This window comes from Felis catus, chromosome C1 (assembly GCF_018350175.1).
Source record: "Felis catus isolate Fca126 chromosome C1, F.catus_Fca126_mat1.0, whole genome shotgun sequence".
Lineage (NCBI taxonomy): Eukaryota > Metazoa > Chordata > Mammalia > Carnivora > Felidae > Felis > Felis catus.
In genome coordinates this window covers 1,775,794-1,796,338 of record NC_058375.1, presented here as the reverse complement: position 1 = coordinate 1,796,338, position 20,545 = coordinate 1,775,794, and the positions used below count along the sequence as shown (strand labels likewise).

Below are 20,545 nucleotides of genomic sequence, written 5' to 3'. Positions count from 1 at the left end.
TGTGGCACACGTGCAGGCTACCTTCAACGAGTGGGGGCCGCCCACCTGCATCAAAGGCCACTTCGTCCCATCCCCCACGCGCTGACGCTCCCGGGGGTCCAAGCCAGGGGCACGAGGGCCAGCGAGGGACCTGGACACGAGTGTCACCTGGATGGGCTCATCACGGGACGAGCTCGTCTAGGGCCTCTTCCACGAGGGGTCTCCCCCGTCAACACGACCCCCTCCCGACCTACACTCAGACGAGCCCACCCTCCTGTAAAGAGGGAAACTGAGGCCAGAGGGGTGGCAGTCCACAACCCAGCCCTCCTGCGCACCGTCTGACGTCACGGCCCTGCCTGCGGCCGCCTGGTCTCCCCCGCCTCTGTGTCTGCCTCCGCATCAGCGGCTCCCATAGACGCAAAGACAGGGAGACACGGGACTTAAGGGGTCCGCCAGGGCTGGGGTCCCTCTGGAGGCAGCTTTTCAAAAGCCAGTCCAGGCCCCGCAGGCGGGAGAGCACCTCGAGTACACGGGGGTTTCCCGGGGTGGGTGACGCCCCAACGGTGGCTGAAGGGTTCCACGCGCTGCCTCCTGGCACATTCCTGACCACGAGGTGGGCTGGCTCCGTGTGTGGGTGCACACCGGCCCCCCCACGATGGGGACCCCGGCTAGTTTTGAGTGGTCCCGCTCAAGGTGCTGGCTCTGATTTCCTCGTGGACACTCCTGGCGGGACCGCAGGGTCTTTGTTAATTCGGAACTCAACAAGGTGTGGCCAGGGAGGGGCCAGCCAGCCTCTTCCCTCCAGGTTCCTTGAGATCCAGCTGGCTGGGGGTGCTGGTCCTTCTGGGGACTCTGTTCTTGGGGGACAAGTTGCTGCTGAAGAGGAGGGGGGCACACGGGAGCCCCCAGATGGGACGGACCGGGCCCCCCGATGCCTGGGCAGACGGGCCGGGTGCTGACGCCACGGGCTTAACTGACTGGGGACGCCCCTGTCCGCTGTGATCCTGCAGCCAGGCTGGGAGGGGAAAGCGAGTTGTGGGGCGGAGGCCCCTGGAAATGCTCCCCCAAACCGCAGCTGGAAGGAGGCTGAGCACAGACAGGGAGGGGGAGAGGGGTCCGACCTGCCACCTGCTTCCTCCACACAGAAAAAGCCCGCTCGGGGGGCTTCACGGGGAAGGCCCAGGGGGTGCGCTGCCCCGTCCACCCCGGGGACGCCCTCACTCTGAGCTGGGCTCTGCCAGGGCAGGGAAGCTCTTTGCACTGACGACACCTCACCTGCTCACCTAGATCTCACCGTTGCTGTCCCTCAGGTGGGCGCGAGGGGGGACGCCCGGGTCCCGAAGGAGACAGGGAAACACGTGGCTCGGCCGAAGTCCTTGTGCCCGACTCCTCTCACAAGTGCGCGCACAGGGGCACACGCGCACACGCGGGGCTCCCAAGCACCTGCTGGGAGCTCTGCTGGACCTGCGGCCGTGCCCTGCGGATACCCCAGGCCCTGCAGGGCCGGAGGGAGCCTCCCGTTTCCAGGGGTGAGGTGAACCGGGGGTGCTGAGAAGCCCACCCGGGATGGAGGCAACGGCAGTGCCCACTCCCCACCTCCCGGCAGCCGCCGAGCACGCGGCACAAACAGCCACACGGGATCCCTCCATAAATCCCGTTCAACAGGCTCTTAACAATGAAATACCCTACTATTAGCCGAGACAACCTCTTACTCAAAACAAATACTGGTCTCGAGTTTAGCTGACGCACAATCCCCTATGATCATCGGTTCCTGGCCCGGGTGCTTCAATCTCTGTATTTATGAAACAATAACGGAATTCTATTTCACGGCACGGCGCTGGGGCCCAGCGCCTCCGATGAGCTTGCAAAAGCGTTCGTGCTTTGCCCCCGGCGATCGGTTCCTTGCCATTACCGCCTTGTCCTGCTTCACAGATGGATGGATCACCGCCCAGACAGCAATAGCACCTTCACCCACGTGTCATTATCAGAACCAGTGTCCGTGGCGATTTGCAAAGGTTTCATTCCGGCACGGCGGCGGACGGGCTGGGTGGGGATGGAGACGCAAATGTGGGTCCCGGTTGCCGTCCTTCCGTCCCCACAATCCCGCCGGGGAGACGCTGCACGTCTCGGGTGGAGAAGGGAGCCGTCCGGGCCCCCTGGCGTTCTGGCGGGCTTTGCCGAGGCCCCTCCCGGACAAGACCCTTCCCTTTTCCTCTGGTGGCTGGTGGGGAGGGTGAGGTGCTTACTCAAAAGCCTGGAAGCCCCGGCCACGTGTCGGGCACCAGGGTGGGATGCGGGGTCAGTAGGATCTGGCCCCCATCCTCGTGGGCCAAACAGCTCTGCGGTAACACTCAACAAGGGTGCGTTCCCTGTCCTGGTAATTAGCTGTGGACAGACAGTCAAATGAGGCCGAGCCAGAGTCCAAGTTCATGAGACAGACGCCCCCCGTTTGGGACGATTCCAGCGAGATGAGCCGTTAAGCCTGGACGCCTCCCCCGCAGGGCTCGCCACACCTCTCAGCCGCCCGAGACCCTCTGGGGCCGTTTCGAAGGGATCGGTTTTTCCGTCGCTCGGCTGTGGGGTGGGACCCACCAGCCAAGATGTCGGTAGAGGTGTTCCGCCTGGGCCTCCCTCTCTGCCTCTGCACCAACCCCCCGATTCCCATCTCCCGGGCTCACCCCCGCCCGAAGGGAGCCTGGCAGTGCTCCCCCGCCGCCTGCCTCGTCTTTCTTTGTGGGGGCGGGAACACTGTCCCTCCTTTCCTTCCCGTTCTCGACACCCCCAACTGCTTATCTGCCACCAGACAGTGCGGTCAAGGGCGAAGGTTACGTATGCGCCGCTTGCCAAGAGAGCCCTTGTCAACACGTGGGGAGGCCGGTCGAGGTGCTGCAGGGCCGGCACGGCTCGCTCAAGTGCTGTTTATCTTTTCGCGCCCTCTGTCTCTCCGTGGGTGGAGCCCCCGCGGGCCGGGCTGGAGGATCAAAGCCTCCCGGACAGAGCCGGTGGCCACTCTGATTCACAGGAGCTAAAAATGCACGGGTTTGGGAAGGCCGTGCACCCTCCCGGCTGCGTTATCACCTCCTCGCTCCCTCTCATCTGGCTTTGCGCCGTAATAACGCGAGTGTTGAGTAACAGGCTTGCGGCTCGGCCACGGGAGATTCCTTCTGGTGATGCCATCGGACAAAACAACTCGACCTGTTTTCCTCTCAATAAATCCAGCGTGTGCAGAAGGTCGTCAGCATGACCTTGAAAGGCAGGCACCCTGCCAAGGCCTCTTTGGCCCGAAGACTCGGGCCCCTGAAACGGCCTTTCTGAAACGATCACGCGCGGTCATGCTGGGTTTCCTCTGCCGTGTGCAGCTCCGGCCGGACTCAGGGGCGTCTGGAGACGCCGGGCCCTGTGGGAGCCCCTGTGGAGACGTATCCACGGTGGGTGCGGGAGACAGGCGCAGGGCGAGTTCTCGCACCTTACCGGGGGACGTCCCAGGCAGTGGGAGGCCTCCGTTTGCTCCTCGTGGAGAAGATCCTACAGGAACAGTAGCTGGAAGCAGATCTGTCCTGTGCGGGCCAGTGGTCTTCCTCCCGTCAGGATCACCCGCAGGGCTCAGTAAGAGACGGGAACAGAGCCCTGACCGCGGCCCCCGAGCTCCGCCCGGAAGGTCTGGGCTGGACCCTGAGCACCTGCATTTCTGACGGGTCCCCGGACGATGCTGAGGCTGACGACCTCTAGCTACCATACGCACGACACTTTCGTGGTGCTTTTTGCATTTGGAACTTATTTAAAACTTGTTCAAAAACTTATTTAAAACCGGCAATGGTTCCATCAGCAGGCAGCGCGTGGCTGGGGAGGCCCTGTCCCACGGTGGCCGCTGGGTGGTCCACGTGACCCGCAGCACCTTGGAGGCTCCAGTGCCCAGGAGGCCCGCGGACCCCGGGGCCGGCCCTCCGGCCTTCCGGCTGCTGGAATAGTAACAACAACAGATGATGTTTCTTGAGAGTCCAGGGGTCAGGTGCCTTCTGTGTCAGCTCCTGTCCCCAGAGTCCTAACTCTGGGGAAGTCACACTGCTGTCTGGACCGCTAGGGCCCCGGGACACGGCTGCTCCCACACCTCCCCGGTGCTGGGGACGAGACAGCCTCTCCCAGGCCCTGCGGTCAGGAGGCCAGGCTGCCTCTCACGCCGTAGGACAGTTAATAAGGCCCCGATGAATGATGGGGTTGGATTTCTGCACCACTAATTTCCGTAACTATCGCTCTTTGAAAGATAGCTCGGTCCCCGGTGCTCCCGTCCCTTCCCAGACAGAGCTGTATTATGTGGCCAAGTTCAGGGCACATATCCCGTTTCAGGGATCGAATAGGGCCCGCCTCGGAAAATTTTGCAATATTTTGCGATGCGTGGCCCCCGTCTTGAGTTTCTTCCTCTGCCGCGAGGCTTCCCGGAGCCCGTTCAGGCTCGGGCCCAGTGCTCATCCGCAGGGGGGACGCCGCTCAGCAGAAGGGGTCGGGGCCACACGCCTGCTTTAGCAATGGCTGCCCCAGCACTGTCCTGAGCGTGTCCCTCTGTCCCCATCATGGGAGGAGCTGGCCAGACTCGGTGCGGTTTGGGCTCAGAAGTGGCATAGAGCAGGAGGGAGAGACCACGTGAGCGCCTTGGGGAAAGTGGGGGTTCTGGCCGTCTGTGTCCCACCCGGCTTGGGGGGACTTGAGCTCCAACCGCTCTGTGCCTCGGTCTCCACATCTGCGCAGTGGGGGGTGCCAAGACCCTCTCCGTGGCCGGGTCCTGGGAAGATGGCAGGAGCTCACACTTCAGGAGCTCAGAGCCAAGCCAGGCTGCTGGGCACCGTCTTTCATTTGCGTCCGTTTTCTGCCCCCAAAGGCTGGGACCCTGGCCTCTCAGGGAGGTCCTGCACAGGAGATCTGGGGATGAGGCTCGGCTCCCGGGTCAGTATCGTCAGGAGGCCGACTGTGGGCTGGGCTGCGGATGCCGCGACAGGCCTCCTTTGCCCCAGCCCCAGCCCCAGCCCCAGCGCAGCCCCAACGCAGCCCCAGCCCCGGCCCCGGCCCCGGCCCCAGCGCAGCATGGGCCCCAGCAAGGGGCAGGAAGGTGAGTTCAGGGAGCACCCAACAGAAGGCACGGGGGCCAGAGGTCCAGATCACCTGTAGGTGGAAATGTGCTGCAGGGAAACACCTGTGAAGCTGTACCTGAGCACGTGTATGGCACCTGCATGGCCAGGAGCACAGGTGTCACCCGCTTTAACTGCCACTTGGTAGGTGTCCCATCTTATAGGTGCCTAAAGCGAGGCCCGGAGCTGAGTGGCTGCGCTGGGTCTCCTGGGCGGTGGGGTTGGGGGTGGGGGTGGGGGGAGGTCTGTCTGTCTGCAGAGTCCTTATCATCACCGCTGGGCCCCCAGACTGTGGTGGCAACAGGACTCCCAGGGGGGTTGTTAGCCTGCAGACCCCCCCGGCTAACACTCCACCCCACGCATTCCCCTGGGTCCTGTGTCAAGGGGCTGGGACTGTACTCCCTGGAGCCCTGCCCCCCCCAACTTGTGACCCCTAGTTCCTGTGGCCAGACGGGCAGCCTCCCCTCCCCCCTCCTCCCCTTTTGGGGTTCTTCTGCCTACGGCCTGTAGTGACTGCTCAGAGCACCAGGAAGAAGGCAGGGCCCCGGACGCAGCACCAGCCCCTCCTCTGCAGGGACTGGGGTCATCGGCCAGGGATTGATGGCGTCCAGGCAGCTGGCCAGCTGAGCATGCGGCCCCGAGGCCCTGCACGGAGGTGCTCCAGGGATGGCATGCCAGCTCCCCCCACCATCGGGCCCGCCCCCCCTTTGGAAATTCTGAAGCCTCACAAATCCTGGACGCACCGGGCATCGGCCACGTGCAGGAACAGAATAGCTACACTTCCTCCCACGGCGTCGGCTGAACCCGCACGCCAACCCGTGCCCCAGGACACGCGCTGGGGAGGGAGGCGGGAAGGGCAGACCGTGCCTCTCTGACCCCGGCTCCTGGCTCCTGGCTCTAGGCCTGGGGGTCTCATCTGCACTGTGAAGGCAGCGGGTTAAACTCCCTGCAGCAGGATGGCCGGGCTGAGGGGGAGCGGGGCACAGTCCCCCCACCACCCCGGCTGAGCTCCGTGCCGGGGGCCTGCACCTTGACTTTCCCGGGAAAGATCCCGGGGGCCCCCGGTGGCTGGGCTTTCCGTGCCCAGGGCATGTAGAAGAGTCTGGAGGTGCCTTCCTCCAGAAGCTGGCGAGGGGAAAGCGCAGACAGAAGAGCGGAAGGGGGCGTCCCAGCCGTGCCGTGACCCTGACCCACAGCCTCACACCACAGAGGACGTCCGGGACCCGCCCGGCCCCCAGGTGTCTGCTCCCCCGTCCAAACACTGAGCTGGGCACGGGGGTCACAGGTCAGCACTCAACGCCAAGGCCCTGGGAAGTTCGTCACTTCCTCCTTGAGGCTGGGACCGTCTGCGTCCTTGGGGACGCAGGCCGTCGTGGCCGCCAGAGCGGACACCCCAGGTCTCCTGGCTGAGGCAGCTTTGCCTCTGCGCCGTGTGGCTCGCGTGGCCCTGAATAGACCTGCCTGGAGTTCCAGCTCTTTCCACCCGACAGCACGTGAGCCAGGCCGGCCCCGGGCCCCTCCGTGCCTCTGTTTCCCTTTTTGGAGCAAGGCCCTGAGAGAGTCAAGCGTGAAGTACCCAGAAGGCTGTCAGCACGGAAGCCATCGCTGCCGTTGCTGGCGTGGGCGGTGTAAGCGTGCTCGCGGGACCCCCAGGCCCCCGTGCGGGGTGCGACGCTCAGAACCCTCAGCTGGGATCCCCTCCCAGCCATGGGGGAGCCGGTCGGCCCACTCGGGAGCCCGGAGGGCGGGCGAGGAAGCCCCCCAAGAGGAAGGAGGGGGTGCAGCAGGGGCCGACGGAACCTGGCAGTCTCCCCCACCCCACCCCTGCACGTTCAGGAAGGCCGGGAGTTTCCCACCCTCTTCCTCCTCTGCTAGGGACCCGGCGGGGCGCGCGGCTGGGGTGGGCTCGCCAGTTCTCGGGGCCAAGTGCAGCCACCACCCCCACCCCCGGGGTCCACACACGCTGCCCCGTTAACAACGGGTATTCCTGGCGCCCGCGCCCGCTTGATTCCACGACGGGGACGGCTTGGCGGGGTGAACCCTACAGGGACCCCGGCGAACGCTCGAGTGCCCGTCGCCGCGGGGGAGCCGGGGCTGGCGGGAGGAGGGCGGAGAATGCTGACTCCATCGCTCCAAAACTCCTGTAATTGACTTTTTAAAAAATGACATTAGCATTTAAATGGTCCCATCGTTATGAGGGTGAAGGTTCACTGGAATATGATCAATTTATTGAGCTTTTCAAATGTTCTCTTGGTATTTGTGCTGCCGGGGGCCTTCAGCACCAGGCTGTGATTGGGCCCCGCGACCGCGCACAGAGCGCCGTCTGCCCGTCCCGACCCGCGTCCTGTGCACGCCGCGGGCAGGCGCCCCTGTCCTTGGCCAGCAGCCAGCCCTCACCTGACCAGGTGCCCACGGCCCCGGGGAGCGCCGCGGAGGGCTGTGACCACCCCACGCTGACGTCGGGGCGTGGGTGGAGGGTGGGGCCGGGGCACGCGGGGCAGTCCCATCCCGGTGGCCGCGGACCTGCCCGCTCCCAGGGCCCGCGCCAGCCGTCTGAGCTTTGTGAGCAGGGGCGAGACACCAGCTGTGGCAGGGTCGTGCTGTGGCCTGGGAACGTTTTACAGAATTACAGGGATCAGGTGGAAATGTAAAATGACCTAAGAGAGAGCCTGCGGAACAATGGGGCGCAGGCAGGAGGGTGAGCTCCTTCCCCAGCGACACCTGGAGAGGTAATAAGAACGACCAGGTGGCCAAGTGGAGGGGAGAGGGCCTTGCCCTCCGTGGGGCTGGGGCCGAGTGACGGGGCCCCCAAGCCAGACGGGCCTGATCCCACAGGCACCCGGGGCCCCCAAGGGTACCCAGTGGGCTCTGGAAACCTCTCCAAGGGCCGCGGGGAGATGTTCCCCCTGGAGCTGGGGCCACGGAGCACCAGCTTGCCCCCCCCTCTGGGCTGTCCGAGGCAGCCTCAAACCCCTCGGGCTCCTGTGCCCGGGGACCCTGCCCCCATTGCCTCCCAAAGCCCACGATCTATTCCTGGGCACGTCACTCTGGAGCTCAGAGCTGGGGGAGGGGCCAGAGGGCGTGGTGGACGTGCCACCTGGGTCACTGAGCCGAGAAGCTTCCGTCTGTCGCTGTGGACTGGACCACCCGTGCCAGGCTCGGGCTCTGGTCCCTGCTCTGCCCCTGGCCCGACCGGGACGCTGCACTTGTGGGGCTCTGTCGCCCGCTCGGGTGGGCTCTCTGGAGTTTTCCAGATGAAGAGCTGTTTTGGGAAGCCAAGCACAGAGCCCCCAACCGCCCAGGGTTTCATCCCTCTTTCCCCGGCACGGGATGAAGCGCCCGATTTCCCTTCATAAGGCTGCAAATTCTGTCACAGAGCATCTGTCTGTACCAAGGCCACATCTCCATTCCGTCGGGGCCAGGGGCTCTCTGCGGACCCAAGCTGTGCACGGGACAAGGTGCTTGACACCAGGGGGGGCAGGGACCCCCTCACCCACCAACACCTGGACAAAGGATACCGCGGACGGTCCCAGCAGACCCTCCAGGGCACAATGGGGGGCGTTCTCTCAGGTTAGGTGGCACCCCCCCATTCCCCCCCGTGGTTGTTGGGCCTTCCATAAACTCATTCCCCAATGTGGGACTCATAAAAGCTTCGCCGACGACACGGAGCCCACGTGCCTTGGAAAGGTTTCCAGAGCTGTTAGAGACGGTCGTCAGCCCAGGGCCTCGCTCAGGTGGGGCCCGGAGGTTAGCAGGATCCCCGACTTTAACAGGACGCCCGGGCCTCTCAGGTGACACGAATGTGGAACTCGTCTAATGGTGTCTGGGCATCCTCAGAGGCTGCAGAACCCAGTCCAGAATTTCAGGGAAGGCTCATTGTTACGGGAAGTGTAGGCTTATGATCCGATACTTCCTCTGCCTCAGCCCCCACCGGCCTGTCCCTCCTGCTCTGTCCCGATGGGGAAGGACTTCCGTGGCCCCTGACCCCTCGGGGATGGCCTGGGGGGGGGGCCCAGTGCTGCCCACACAGCGTGTTCTGCCTGGGGAGACCCACGTGTAGGGCTGGCCTCCACTTGTCTGGTCAGGAAAGCCAGACGGACGCACTAGGGCGCAGCTGTCCCCTCAAGTGAGTCACTAGAAGGAGAAACAAATTGCCACAGAGGGAGATAAAAAAAAAAAAATCATCCATTTGTTCCCAGGTGGAAAACTGACATCTTAGACACGGAAACACAAAAACAAAAGCAGAAGCCGCTCTCCATAAAGCACTTAAATATGCTTATTAACTCTGATGTTTGAATGCACGCAGGCAGTTTGGAACCCGGGGAGGAAAAGTGTTCTCCCCAAGCTGGAACGTGCGAAGGAAAACCGTAAAGGTGGTTTTCCTCTGCAGCCCCGCCTGCCATCCGTCCCGTCCCCGCCGGCGACGTCCCGCCAGCGGAAGAGCCCCGAGGACCCCAGCCCTGCTCCCGACGCTACACGCACACAGCCCGGGGGAAAGCTGGCCCTGGGGAGGCGTGCCCCCTCTCCCTTGTTTCCGGAGCTTTCTGAAATGCTCGTGCTCTGGACAGAATGCCAGGCCGCCGGGAAACATCAGCTTGGCCGAACCTTCAACTGCTTTCCATGAACGCTGACTTAACAGGAGAATGTCCGTTTTCCTCCCTCCCCAGCCCCCTCCCCAGGTAGGCACCGCCGCTTAAACGCTCGAAAAACAACTCGCGCTTCAAGAACCACACGGTTTATATTAAGTCAGACTCTATTTTAAAGGTTCCCAAAAGGCAGATAATGTCTGGGGAAACCGGGGCGTGTGATGTCGGTCTGCAGGCTTTCGAGCGGCTAGGGTGTTGGGGAGGAAAGACGTCCCCCAAGCAGGCGACAGAGGGCGCCTTCACCCCAGCCTCCGGGCAGACCGGTGGCAGCCCCTGCCCAGGCCCGGACCGCAGGAGGCGAACTGACCAGCCTCTGGGGTCCGTCCCTCCAGGCAGCCGGCCACCTGCCACGCAGAGCCCCGCCCGCCACCGCCGGGCCCCCCAAACTCTGTATCTTGAGATGCTCCTGCCTGCCAGGGGGGAGCCAGGGTCCCACCCCAGAGCCTTGCAAGCCTCCCTCTGCCCCACCTGATCTCCTGCAAATAACTTGGCTCTGTGAGATCGAATGATGGCCTTCCACGGTCAGGGCTTTGCTGGAAGGTTCTGGAAGAAATAGGTGGGTGACACGCTCAGGCTTCTCCCTCGGAACAGGGTGGCTGTCCGGCCTCACGGCATCCTGCCCTTGACCCTCTGCTCCCGCCCACCCTGTCCGCAGGTGTCTGCCCGGGACCTGGGACTGCAGGGCCCCGTGCTCGAGGCACCGAGCTAACAGGAGGCAGGGCCCCCCCACTGGGCCAGACTTCTCCAAATACAGTGTTGGGAGGAACCCCTACGGGAGGGCTCTCCCCTCTGACCTGGGCTCTGACCTGGGCTCACAGAGCTCCGCTTGCTTGCTGCTAGGGAGCGCTCCAGAGCCCCTGGCTGTGCCCACCGAAAGGGGACAAATGCAGAAGAGAGAAGAGAAAGGGAAGTCGCTGTTGCTGGAACCGCCCCGCTCTGCCGGCCTCCCTCACCGGGGCCTTCGGGGGAGAGGCTCGCGCCGTCCCCGAGCGCCCCGGCCCTGCGGCCTGCAGCCCTGACCACGCATCGGGGGGAGGGACACACCCAGGTTCGACACGGACGCACACACAACAGTGAACACACCAGCAAGCGAGGCTAATGACCAGCAGTCTCGCCTGTTCAGACGTACACAGGCCTCCTGGATTTTTCTGCAAGTGCTTTCCAGACACGAGACTGGGGTCCGGGGGGACCTCGGTGGCCGTGGCCGTTACCAAGCTTCTTGGCTACTCAGTCATAAGACCCTCCGGTCTCAACTCTCAACACAAGGTGGCCGTCCTCACTGCGGGCTGACTCTAGAGTAGCCTGCATGGGGCGGGGGGGGGGGGGGGGGGGGAGGGCGGCTGCCGGGACCCTCAGCCATAGGGGTTGCCGGCAGGGGCAGGTGGAGGGAGGGGCTTCTCGAACCAGAGCTGGCCTCTGCTCCCAAAGTATCCCGAGGCCCAGACTGCAGGGGCAAGGTCTCTGGGTCAAGGACGTGCGGCTGCTGAGGGAGGAGCCGGGAGCCTCCGTCTGGCTCACAGGCAGCTCCTGAGCTGAGCCAGCCAGCCTGCGTTTCCAGGGTAAGTGCCAGAGCCTGGCACTTACCGACCTCTCCATGGAGATGTCTGCGTGCCAAAGCCAGCCCCAAGCACATTCCTCTTCTAGAACATTCTGAGAACTCACGAATCGGGCCTGTTTATAGGTAGGCGGGTGGGGCCAAGTTGGAGGCCAGTTTCAGAGGCTTTTCATTTGCAAGTCTAAAGGGGCTTCCTGGCGAAAGGAGGGGGCTGGCGGCTGCACCCCGGGGGCTGGACAGAGACCTGGGCGGAAGGCAGGGTCCACGCAACGCCCGTAAGGACCCTCCGCTTAAGCAGAGCTCTTCGGCTGCTGTGAGGGGCTCTGGCCCCCCAGAAGGCATAAGAGACGCATAAACCCCGTGGGAAGCCCAGACCTGCGTCCTGAGGGGCCTTCGGGAAACGTTCCACTACGGAACCTGTTCCAGGGCCACCTTCCCGACGGGTCCGTCCTGTCTTCCTCCTGGTTCCAAGAGTTCATTCAGAAAATGCCCACCAAACACCTACTGTGTGCCAAGCCATACTCTGGGGGAGAGAATCGGTGCGACAGCTAGGTTCTGCCATCATGGAGCCCACGTCAGAATCTCCAGGCTCTTGGGGGTCCCTGCGCTTGCCCACCTACCCCAGGGTTCACGGCCAATGGCCACAGCCGGCCACCGCCGGCTATGACGGCCGGTGCTTCCTCTGTGGGGCGGTGCCCACGGGCGTGTCCTCGGGTGGGGAGCCGGCAGCACAGAATGGCAAGGTTCACAGTGACAGGACATCTGGGCACCCTGCAGCGTTGTCCCCAAGGCCCCGATTCGTGGATTCTCTGATCCTCCGGGGCCCCCGTCCCCACCTCCCAACCCCTGCTCAGAAGTTCCCTCCAGCTTCATGGCAGCCGCGGGGCTGACAGCATCGTCCCCACTTGCAGATGAGTTAGGGACGCGGCCGGCCGGACAAGGCTGCCCGGGGCAAAGGACCGCCCAGAGCCCTGCTCTCTGAGGCCCGGAGCCCCGGGAGCCCGGCTTGGGAGGAAAGCATGAGCAGGGCTGTGGACCAAGCCTTCAGGTCTCCTCGCTGCTTCCGACCAGCCTCCCCGAACCCGCCTGGGTCCTGAGCAGATTCTCACTCCCTTCCCCACTGCCGGGGGACATGGCCCTGGTTTCTCGTGGCCCCGGGACGGCTGGCCGGCCCTGCCTCCCCCCTGCCCAGGAATGGGTCTCGCCCAGGGTTCCCTTTTATTAGTATTTTTTTTTAAAGCTAAATACCTCTTTCCAGACCTCAGAAGCTTCAGTTGGTGCCACTGTGCTTGTAGCCACGGCCCGTGGTGGAGGCCAGGGTGACAGGTGGGGCTCTCCCAGCGGGAGACACATGGGGACGATAGGAGCCCCAGGCCCTGAGGCGGACGCTCCCTGATGTGGGGCTGGACGCAGTGGTGAGGGGCGGGGGGGGGGGGCGAGAGAAAACCACGCCCTCGGCGCGAGAGACAGGCCAGACCCGTGCCCAGGTGAGGCAGGGAGCCTCAGTGTGGAAAGTGACAGTGACGGGGCCACTGATCTGGCCAGCTGTCCGGTGAGGCTACACCATTCCCCGCCGAGCACCATGCAGCGACTACAATGGAGAGCCGGCCATGCCCTTGGGGCGCCACGCCGCTCGGGAGGGTGAGTGCGAGAAGCCGCGGTCACACTGCGTCTGGGGTGTGACCGCGCGTGGCACTACGCAGAACCGCTAAGCGCGTGTGTGTGCCACCCTCGAGCACAGCTGTGCACAGGCGGGCACCCGCCCGAACGCAGACGTATGTGCACCTGGCTAGGTCTGTGCCCACTCGGGAGTCTGTGTCTCCCTCCCGGAGCCCATGCGTTCATCCTGTTGTCCCAGCGGGGGAATCACGGTGACCGGGATTTTCTCATTTAAGGGATCCTGGTTTCTTCCCCATAATTGTTCCACAAATGGACTTGGGATTCCCGGAGGTTTTGTCCCAACCTGGCTCAGGCTTTCCTGGTGCTGGGGAGGAGGCCATCTGCCAATTCTGCATTGGCTGGCCTTCTGGGTGACATTGCCTCGGGGCGGGCTGGGCACAGGCTGGCTTCCCTGTCACCTCCCCTGGTGGCCCTCCTGCCTGCCCGCAGCTCCAGGCTGTCCACGGGCCCCTGGGGGGCTCCCTTCCGAGGGGGCCTGGGCACCAGCCCCTTTGTCCCTGCCTCCCTCCCGCTGGGCCCTCCCGCAGCACGCCCCCCCCGCCCCCAGTTTAGGTTGAGGAGCGGCCTCCCCCTCCCCCTGCTGTCTCTCTCCCTCGGCAGGAAGCGCTCTCAGAGTTTCTTACTCTGTCCTGCCCTCCAGCTGGCCAGGGCAGGAGACAGCCCTGAACCAGGGGTGAGGCCAGTGCAGCAGGAAGCCAGCCCTGCGACCTGTCGTGTGCAGGGGTGCCTGGCCCGAGGCTGCTGTGCAGGGTGGCTCCTCCAAATGCCGTGCGCCCCACCGTCCATCTTTAAGGATCTGACCTGAGCTCATTCACCCCCAGACCCAGCTGTGTTCTGGGCTTGACCTCGGGAAGCAACTCCTTGTTCCATCTGCCCTGCAAGTGCCCACAGAGGCCCCACCTCCTGCTAAGAAGCCAGGGGCCCCTCTGGGTGGACGGGGTGGCGGGGGGGGGGGGCGGGGAGGCGCAGGGCCCCTGTGATCATCTGCCCTTTGACAGGAGGGTTCCACGGTCCGCCTCGCACTTCAGGGACCCAGGACTGCCCTGGTGGCCTTTGGTGGCGGCTTCCACACCCACTTTCTTTGCAAAGGCTGCACAGAGAGGATGTGGGGCAGGCCAGCCCCTCGGGCCTGATGGTAGTGAGAGGATGATGATGATGGACAGACAGACAGACAGCATACTAGAGGACAGAGGCACAGGCAGCTTCTCTCCGAGACCCACTAGAACTCCACACTCGGGCTGGAAGCACTGGGTGGGTGGGTGGGGGGGCGGAGGGGCGACTGGGGGGCTTGGGGGGCACCTGGCCCTCGTGACACCGGGCGGCTGTGCTACGTCACCCCATTTCCCCCCCAGCGTCTCTGTCCTCAGGTCAGCAGAGGTTTTCTGAATTCAGACCCCACCCCCCCAGCCAAACGCACCACCAGACAATTTGCCAACAAAGTTGGGAAAACTCTCGGGGGGTCACTTTTCACTGGGTTGGGAGCCTTGCATGGAGAGGCCCCTGGTGACACCTGCCGCGAGCTCCACAGCCGGCCCGGCGGTCGCCGCTGGGTATCCTGGCTCGCTGTGCTGCCCGAGGGGACCCGGAGGTCTCAGGGCTCGTGTTTCTCCGTCAGCACAAGGAAGTTCTGGAGGTGCCCGCATCCTCTGGCCAGTTGGTCCTCTGGCCGCCGGCCCCAGTGAGCAGGCCCGGGCCGTCCCTGGGAAAATACATCATGGGAGACAATCCACGGGAGGAACTGGGGTGTCCAGGGAGGCCCCGAGAGGCCTCGGGGGGTCCTCTCCGCCACAGGCAGGGAGGGTTGAGACCCAGGCGAGCACCGGGAGATGGAGGGGGTGGGCCTGGAGGGGCTGGGCCGCGATGGCGGGGGAACACGTGGAGGTCAGTTGGCAAAGAGCCCAGACCCTCCACGTCCCCAGACTCCTACTCTGGCCACTGTCCTTTCTGGAGCAGAGGACTCCCCCGCCTGCCAGCATTGCTGCTCACGCAGCTCCCAGAAACAACGGATCGGTGATCTTAGGAGGCCACGTACACGCGTGTGTGCATGTGTGTGTGAGGGGGTGTGAAGGAAACTAGGACTCATTCCCCTTTCCAGGGCACTTGGGGATTCACTTGGGGCCGTGCCCCGTCTCACCTAGGCCCCGATGACCGGGGAGCACACGCCCAGGCCACACCCCCGAGGGCATCCGCACATTCCCGTCAAAAGCCTGTTCTTTCCTCCCCAAGAAGGAAGGGTCGGGCCAGCAGGGGGCTCCCCTTCATCATGCTCCTGGTCTGTGCACACGCGCCCGGGGTACCGCATCCAGAAGAGGCCTTAGGGGGTGCCCATGGGTTGGGGGGGGGCGGACCCAGGCGGTCAGCGCTCCCGAGGGTCCACACCGCCGCCCCAGCCAACGTGCCTGTTGGCCTCCAAGCTGTCCCCCGAGGCTTGTCGATGCCCCCCTGGGGAGAGGGTAGGCCATGGCCGCTTGGCGACATCCCCAGGTGACACGTGGCCCAGGGGCCGGAGCCTCACCCGACCTTCCGGCGGGTCCGACGGCATGCAGACACATCCGTTTGCCACACAGCCCCCCAGCTGGCCCTCCTGCAGCCCCGTCCCAGCCTGGTTCCTGTCTGTCTGCTGGTCATCGCGCACAGTGACCGCAGAGCAGGTGACGAATGGCTGGTGTCGAGTCCTGTCATGCCAACGGAGTCCTGGGGGAAATGTGAGAGGCTCTCAAAACGGCTTTATTACCAACCTGTGGCCACAGAGATGATCAATCAAACTGATTGGTGATGGCAAACACCAGGAGACGAGAGGCAGACGCCGGCCCCAGGGGCCGAGGGTCAGGGCCAGGGGGGCGGGGGCGCCCGGGAGAGGACGGCGGCACATTAAATGCTGAACTTGACTGCGGTCCAGGCCCCGTCAGCGCACTCGCTCTCCTTGCGTTGCCGGCTGGCCTCGGGGGCCCTGGCGGGAGCCCCCGGGGACAGAAAATGCCAGATCAGCAGGGCAGAGGGCTGCGTGGGCAGGGGGCTGGTTCCGGTGCCAAGGAGAAGTGAGAGCCTGGGGGCTTTCAGAAAACGGGGGCTTTCTGTGCCTCGGCCCTGTTGGCGGAGGGGAGTCGGCTGGCGGATGAGGTCCCGAGCCCCGAGCTGCCCGCGGGCCGGGGACTGGAGACGGTTCCCCGCGCGCCGTCCAGGGCAGGATGAATCAGACCTTTCTTGGGGAAGTGCCTCCCCGCACAAGGACGTTTTAGTCAGACATAATTGCAAGGAAAAATAAACCTGCCTTAACAGAAAACAGCTTTCCAGTTGTTTTTTCCCGTCCTTGAAGGCCTTTCAACTCCAGGTTTTGGCAAGTCTTGGCCGGGGGTAATTGTCAACACGGTGCCGCGTCCAGAGACCAAAGCCAGCGGCACGGAAGTGGTACCCGCAGCTCGAGAGGGACCCGGGCGCTCTGGTGCGCGCACACGCCCTCCGCGGGGGCCGTCCGACCGCAGGCAGCAGGGAACTTGGGTCTTGGCCGCGGTGCACATGGCTCAGCAGCACCTCGGAGGCTCTGAGCCCCGAGCCACAGAGAGGCAGGCCTCGCGGGGGCAGCCGGAACCACCGGGCCGCTGCAGGGACCCTCCGGTTTGGGGCAGCCCCCTCCCACCCTCTGGGCTCCACCCCCGATTCTCAGGTCGTCCGGCAGAGAAAGGTCCCCCCGGGTCCTTGGTGGCCTCCTCTCCCCAGGGGCCTGATGCAGTTCTCAATGGCACTGGGCCCACCAGCTGGGCCCCGAACTGGCCCCTGAAAGAGGGCACCTGCCTGGAGCAGAGCTGGCCCCTCGGGGCCCGTGCTGTCAGGGTCGTGCCAGCCGACAGCGTGTTGGATGACCGCCAGTCTGTACCCGCCCCCCCTTGATAGGCCCAGCCAGACCCTCCTCCTCCCTCTGTCTTCCTTTGGGGGTCCCACCAAAGGGCCGTGGGGGGCGAGCAGGGGACCCGGAACAGGCAGCTGTGGGCAGGGGCCGGGCTGGGGTCTGCCGGGCCTGGAGGACGGGACGCCCACCGCTTTGTCATCACCGACGTCCATGTTGTTCACGGGAGGGAACCTGTTACAGGGCCTGTCAGGCCCACGGCTGACAGGCCGATGTTACTCACTTGGCTGGGTTCTGGAAGACTCGGGCTCATTTGCCAGGCAAAATTAATGAGAAAGGAAAGACGTAAACGAGATAGTAATTTATGACTTCCACTGAGGCACTCTCTCTCCCCGCTCCCCACGCATGGGGGCGCATCTCATTTGAAATAATGCTCTGCCCTCGGAGGACGGGGCCGGGCCACGGAGCTGCCCTCACAGGCCCCCAGCCTGGACGCCGGTCCCGCCGGGCCATCGGTACACGGCGGGCCCCCGGGGTCTCCGGCATGCAGCGCGCCAGTTTCCAGCTCAGGCCACGGGGAGCAAACCCAGGGCGTTTTGGTGACTCCCGTACCGTCGGCCCCGACTCTGGCTTCCCGAGGCCCCGATGCGCCTTTCCTCTCCTCCTTGCCCTCGCCGCCACCAGCCCCCCAAAAACACAAAGAAGCATGTAAAGGGAAAGCTGGCAATTCGGCAGCAAAATAAACCTTTCCTAATGGCTACCGAACTTGCTGAGTGTCACAGCTATAGTGACTTTGTGCGGGGAGTCTGTAATAATCACGCAGCTCAGAGACAAGGCCTCTCTCCGGCAGGAGCCAACATGACAGGGCCTGGAAGGCAGGTGTTACTGTAATTAGCTATTGTTTGACTATCAAAAGTCAGGGCTGATTAAAGCCACTAAGCACGAGTGCACTATTTTATTTCAAAGAATATTTTGAACTGCACGCTGGGCCCTTTCAGAGAGGACCTTCCTTCCGCAGCCGGCTAAGAGCCCATGCCAGCAGTAATCAGACGCGAAATCTGCATAAACCTTCAGGGTTTAATTCAAGCAGAGACCTTTCATTAGAAATATGTTACTTTATGAAATCTGGTCGCCAGCAAGGGGAGAAAAATGTGACTTCTTAAGAAAAGTGAATGGCATCTCTTTAGTGATTAACCCGAGATTAATGGAGGTCCCCACTGCTCGGTCTAAGTCCATTTTATTGCTAATTCATTTAGGTACCATTTCAGATACGCTTCATGAAAGTTACCTGCCAGGGCGTCGGGCTTTGGCAAACGAGGATAGCCATTACGGTCAAATCCCCAATACACTTTTCATTAAAGAAGCTTTGAAAAGTGTCTCGTGTTAGTCTTTCTTCCCCTTTCCTTTTTGGGGACTTTCTATTCAATGTACTCAATTAGTTAAAGATTTGGATCCCGATTCATTATGCAGACATCGATGTGGCTGTTTCACCTTCGGGGCTCGCTCCCGGCGCCCCACGCGGAGCCCGCGGTTGGGGACCTGCCCCCCACGCCCACCCGCAGACGCGCCACCCTGGAAACACACGTGGGCGCACCCCAAAACGCAAGGATCCCGGCGCATGGGCAGGGGGCACCCCCACTCGCCACTTCTCCCCCAAAGGCCCCTCCCGTGGCCGAGCACCCCTGGTTCTTCTAGGCACGGGGCCTCGGGGGTGGTGGGGCTCCTTCCACGTGGTTCAGAGAAACTAGGGTGTGGGTGGGTGGGAGGTTAGGGTTAGGTCCTGCCAAGCCGTCTCGCCCTGCCCCCATCCTGCCCCGGGGCTTCCCTCTGTCTCTGGGAGGGGGCTTTGCCCCGTCTTTCCATTCTGAAGGCATCCCCCACCACCCCCATGCGGGCCCTGACTTTCCTCCCGGCAGCCTCAGCCCCACCAGGACACCTGTTCAGGTTCAGGTGCTGCCCCCGCCCCCGCCCCACATTCTGGCTCGGGGGGCGTCCCTGCCGCACCCCCGGGGGCTGTGGAGTGGGAGTCGCAGCCCAAGGAAAGAGGGCGGCTCTGGGTCCGGGGGGGCCTTTCTGTCCCTCATCTTTTCCCCAAATTGTATCAGAGCCTCGGTGTGTTTTGGGGGATTTGAACAATGCAGCAAAGAACACGGAACAATGTAAAACCTTCGCTGCCAATTGAGGACGTTTTATTCTCTTCCCTGGGAGTTGTGCTTTTTCGCGGAAGGAACAGCTTTCTGGGTAAGGTGAGCCCTGCTTTGGCCAGACTCTGCCAGGCCCTGCTGCCTCTGGCAGCCAGAGCGGCCAGGGTGCGGCCCCGGGCTGCTGGGTGTGTCCCTCCCCGACACCTGGCCTGACTGCCGACGTGGCACCTAGGCCCTGGCCACGCCCCAGACACACAGAATGACCCGCGGCCTTCTACATGCTGTTCCATGCTGCTGGGCCTTTGCACATTCTGTTCCTTCTTTAGGAACACCTCTCCTTGGACGATAACTGATGGTTTCCACTCTGTTAGGTCCTGCCTAAACCTTCCCCAGCACGAAGCCTTCCGCAGCCCCTGCCCCACACGCCCCTTCAGATGGCCTGGGTGCCTTCTCTTCACCCCCCAGTGCCCGTGAGCTCCGGCCACATCAGCGGACTTCGTGTGAGCCCCTTAGACGGACAGGGCAGGGCACACAGGCCATGCAGGCCTCGTGACGGGTGTGGCTAATGAGCGAATGGACGGATGGACGGGTCTGTCTCACACCATACGTGGGGTCCCTGGGCCCCACGGAACCACTGAGGGGGATACGGCACGGAGGAGGGACCCCGATCCTCTCGGCAGATACACAGACCTGTGCGTCCCGCTCACTCCTCAGCACAAGCCCACCAGGATGACACGACACGGCCCTAGGACCACGGTCCCCACCGTTTGGCAGGTGAGAGCCCCCTCCCACGGCAGAGCATCCTGTGTTCTTGCAGGCACTGGGGCTTTGGGGGGGGCCAGTCCAGGCGGGGGGGCCTGGGTGTGACCGAGCTGCGATCCCAGGGCCCGGCTGCCCCTTCACCGGCATGCCTCCCACAGCCACTGCCCTTCCTGGCCCTCGGGGGGCACGGGGCGCGGAGCTTTGCCCTCGCTCCGGCCCGGAACGCCAGCCCCCAGCCCCAGGTTAAGGCAGAAGCCGTGGGGTCCCAGCTTGGCGCCTCCCAAAGATCCAGGCATCACACCGGGAGCTTTTAAATCTCCCTCAACGAATGCGAAACCGGGGACATGTAGCCAACGTGTCTGTTATATTCCAAACCCGAGCCGTCCCAGGGCCAAACGTGAGTATCAGGAGCTGAGCCCCGGGACACGCCGTGTCCTGAGAACCTGCCGGCTCCCTGCCGGCCAGGCCTGGTGTGGACGGAGCAGCAGGGCCCACGGGACACCGACAGCCCGGGCTGGAGGGTCGGCCTCCGCGTGCTGTGGTGTTGGTTCCTCTGCGTCCCGGCGACTGGGAAGACGCGTCCAGCCCCCGCCTCTGCAGGTGGGGCCCGTAATGCATGATCTCAGGCTTCTTGCTCCTACTTCCGGCCTGGCCCACAGATACAAGAAGACAACAGCATCCCCGGGCCCCCAAACCTAGGACCTGGTACGATTTTCCCTGAAAGAAACCGTCAGCCAGATCCCCCCCCCTTCCCCCTGGTTTAAGCACTTCCTGGGCTCCAGTCATCTCTAGAAGCTTCTGGGAGCTTCTAGAAC

The 20,545-nt window shown here is 63.7% G+C and overlaps 1 protein-coding gene and 1 long non-coding RNA gene across 4 annotated transcripts in view; both read right to left on the bottom strand.

Moving 5' to 3' along the window:
• PRDM16 (PR/SET domain 16) overlaps positions 1-20,545 on the bottom strand; it is a 313,792-nt gene that overhangs the window by 119,981 nt on the left and 173,266 nt on the right. The window lies entirely within an intron of this gene.
• On the bottom strand, positions 5,389-11,047 carry LOC123379443. Its single transcript, XR_006583835.1, has 3 exons — positions 10,829-11,047; positions 10,552-10,606; positions 5,389-10,288 (listed from the first exon to the last, which is right to left on the bottom strand). It is a non-coding gene; the product is annotated as an uncharacterized LOC123379443 (long non-coding RNA).